The following is a 3,958-nucleotide window of genomic DNA, read 5'->3' as shown; positions in this document are numbered from 1 at the left end:
CTCCGGCAAGGACATACTTACCTGACGCGTTGGAAACAGGGGGTCAAAGGTCAAGGTCTTCCACACTCTGGCGCGGAAATACCTACCTGACATGTGGGAAAGAGGGTGTCAAAGGTCAAGGTCTTCAACACTCCGGCGAGGACATACCTACCTTACGCATGGGAAAGAGGGTGTCAAAGGTCAAGGTCTTCAACACTCCGGCGAGGACATAAATACCTGATGCGTGGGAAAAAGGGGTTCAAAGATCATGATCTTTAACACTCCGGCGAGGAAATACCTACCTGACGCGTGGGAAAGAGGGGGACAAAGGTCAAGGTCTTCAACACTCCGGCGAGGACATACCCACCCGATGAGTGGGAAAGAGGGGGTCAAAGGTCAAGGTCTTCAACACTCCGGCGGGGACATACGTACCTGACGCGTGGGAAAGAGTCAGTCAAAGGTCAAGGCCTTTAACACTCCGGCGAGTACTTACCTGCCTGACGGGTGGGAAAGAGGGGGTCAAAGGTCAAGGTCTTACACACTCCAGCGACGACATACCTATTTGACGTGCTGGAAAGAGGTGGTCAAAGGTCAAGGGCTTCCACACTCCGGCGAGGACATACCTATCTGACGCGTGGGAAAGAGTGTGTCAAAGGTCAAGGCCTTCAACACTCCGGCGAGAACTTACCTACCTGACACCGTGGGAAAGAGGGGGCCAAAAGTCAAGGTCTTCAACACTCCGGCGAGGACATATCGATCTGATGCGGGGGAATGAGGGCTTAAAAAGGTCAAGGTCTGAAACACTCCGGAAGGACATACCTACCTGATGCATGAGAAAGAGGGGTCACAGGTCAAGGTCTTTAACACTCCGGCGAGGACATACCTACCTGATGCGTGGGAAAGAGGGGGTCAAAGGTCAAGGTCTTCAACACCGCTGCGAGGACATACCTACCAGAATGTGTTGGAAAGAGGAGGTCAAAGGTCAAGGTCTTCAACACTCCGGCAGGATATACCTACCAGACGCGTGAGAAAGAGGGGGTACAAAGATCAAGGTCTTCAACACTCGGGAGAGGACATACCTACCTGACATAAGGGAAAGTGTGGGTCAAAGGTCAAGGTCTTCGACACTCCAGCAAGGACATACCTACCTGACGCGTGGGAAAGAGTGGATCAAAGGTGAAGGTCTTCAACACTCCGACAAGGACATACCTACCTGACGCTTGGGAAAGTGTGGGTCAAAGGTCAAGGTCTTCAACACTCCGGAGAGAACATAACTACCTGATGCCTGAGAAAGAGGGGGACAAAGGTCAAGGTCTTCAACACTCCGGCGAGAACATAACTACCTCACGTGTGGGAACGAGGGTGTAAAAGGTAAAGGTCTTCAACACTCCAGTGAGGACATAGCTACCTGACCCTTGGGAAAGAAGGGGTCAAAGGTCAAAGTCTTCAACACTCTGGCGAGGACATACCTACCTGACGTGTGGGAAAAAGGGGTTCAAAGATCAAGATCTTAAAGACTCTGGCGAGGACATACCTACCTGATGTGTGGGAAAGAGGGGGGTCAAACGTCAAGGTCTGTAACAATCCGGCGACGACATACCTACCTGACATGTGGGAAAGAGTAGGTCAAAGGTCAAGGCCTTCAACATTCCAGCGAGGACTTACCTACCTGACACGTGGGAAAGAGGGGGTCAAAGGTCAAGGTCTTCAACACTCCGGCGAGGACATACCTACCTGAGGCGTTTGGAAAGAGGGGGTAAAAGGTGAAGGTCTTCTACACTCCGCGAGGACATACCTACCTGACATGTGGGAAAGAGGGTGTCAAAGGTTTAGGTCTTCAACACTTCAGAGAGGACATACTTTCCTGATGCGTGGGAAAGATTTGGTCAAAAGCTTCGACACTCCGGCGAGGACATACCTATCTGACGCGTGGTAAAGAGGGTGTCAAAGGTCAAGGTCTTCAACACTCCGGAGATCATATACCTACCTTACGCGTGGGAAAGAGGGTGTCAAAGATCAAGGTCTTCAACACTGGGGAGAGGATATAACTTCCTGAAGTGTGGGAAAGAGGGGATCAAAGGTCAAGGTCTTCAACACTCTGGGAGGATATACCTACCTGTCGTGTGGGAAAGAGGGGGTCAAAGGTCCAGGTCTTCGACACTCTGGCAAGGACATACCTACCTGACGCGTGGGAAAGTGTGGGTTAAAGGTCAAGGTCTTCAATACTCCGGCGAGCACATACCTCCCTGACGTGTGTGAAAGAGGGGGTCCAAGGTCATGGTCTGCAATACTCCGATGAGTTCATACCTACCGGATGCATGGGAAAGAGAGGGTCAAAGGTCAAGGTCTTAAACACTCCGGCGATGACATACCTACCTGACGCGTGGGAAAGAGGGGGTTAAAGGTCAAGGTCTTCAACACTCAGGCAAGGACATACCTACCTGACACTTGGGAAAGAGGGGTCAAAGGTCAAGGTCTTCCACACTCCGGCGAGGACAATCCTACCTGACGTGTGGGAAAGAGGGTGTCAAAGGTCAAGGCCGTCAACACTCGGAGAGGACATACCTTCCTTATGCGTGGGAAAGAGGGGTCAAAGGTCAAGGTCTTCAACACTCTGGCTAGGACAAACCTTCCAGAAAGTTTTGCAAATAGTGGATGAAAGTCAAGGTATTTGATACTCTGGCGAGGACATACCTACCGGAAAGTGTTAAAAAGAGTGGATCAAAGGTGAAGGTCTTCGACACTCCGATGAGGACATACATAGCTGACATGTGGGAAAGAGTGGGTCAAAGTGTTTGACACTCCGACGAGGAAATACCTACCTGACGCGTGTAAAAGAGGGAGTCATAGGTCATGGTCTTTCGCACTCCGGCCAGGACATACCTTCCTGACGCATGGTAAAGAGGGTGTCAAAGGTCAAGGTCTTAAACACTCCAGAGAGGACATACCTATCTGACACGTGGGAAAAAGGGATAAAAGGTCAAGGTCTTTGACACTCCGGCGAAGACATACCTATCTGACGCGTGGGAAATATTGGGTCAAAAGCTTCAACACTCCGGCGAGGACATACCTACCTGATGCGTGGGAAAGAGGAAGTCAAAGGTCAAGGTCTTCGAAACTCTGGCGAGGACATACCTACCTGATAAGTGGTAAAGAGCCGGTCAAGGTTTTCAACACCCCGGAGAGGGCATACCTACCTGACTCGTGTGAAATATTGGGTCAAAAGCTTCGGCACTCCTGCGATGACATACCTACCTGACGGGTGGGAAAGAGGGTGTCAAAGGTCAAGGTCTTCAACACTCCGGAGAGGACATACCTACCTAACGTGTGGGAAAGATTGGATCAAAAGCTTCAACACTGCGGGGAGGACATACCTACCTGACACCTGGGAAAGAGGGGGTCAAAGGTCAAGGTCTTCAACACTCCGGAGATCATATACCTACCTTACGCGTGGGAAAGATGTGTCAAATGTCAAGGTCTTTGACACTCCAGCGAGGACATACATACCTGATGCGTGTGAAAGAGCGGGTCAAGGTCTTCAATGCTCTGGAGAGGACATAGCGACCTGACGCGTGGGAAAGAGGGGGTAAACGGTTAAGGTCTGAAACACTCTGGAAGGACATACCTACCTGATGCATGGGAAAGAGGGGGTCAAAGGTCAAGGTGTTCCACACTCCAACAAGGACATACCAACCTGATGTGTGGGAAAGAGGGTGTCAAAGGACAAGGTCTTCAATACTCCGGAGAGAACATACCTTTCTGACGCGTGGGAATGAGGGGTCAGAGGTCAAGGTCTTCAACACTCCAATGAGGACATTCCTACCTGACGCGTGGGAAAGAGAGTGTCAAAGGTCAAGGTATTCAACACACTGGCGAGGATATACCTACCGGATAGTGTTGGAAAGAGTGGTTCAAAGGTCAAGGTCTTAGACACTACGGCGAAGACATACCTACCTGAGGCGTGGGAAAGAGTGGTTCA

The sequence above is a fragment of the Lissotriton vulgaris genome, unplaced genomic scaffold (genome assembly GCF_964263255.1).
Source record: "Lissotriton vulgaris unplaced genomic scaffold, aLisVul1.2 SCAFFOLD_2041, whole genome shotgun sequence".
Classification (NCBI taxonomy): domain Eukaryota; kingdom Metazoa; phylum Chordata; class Amphibia; order Caudata; family Salamandridae; genus Lissotriton; species Lissotriton vulgaris.
The sequence above is the reverse complement of the archived record's forward strand: the minus strand, read 5'-3'. Positions refer to the sequence as shown.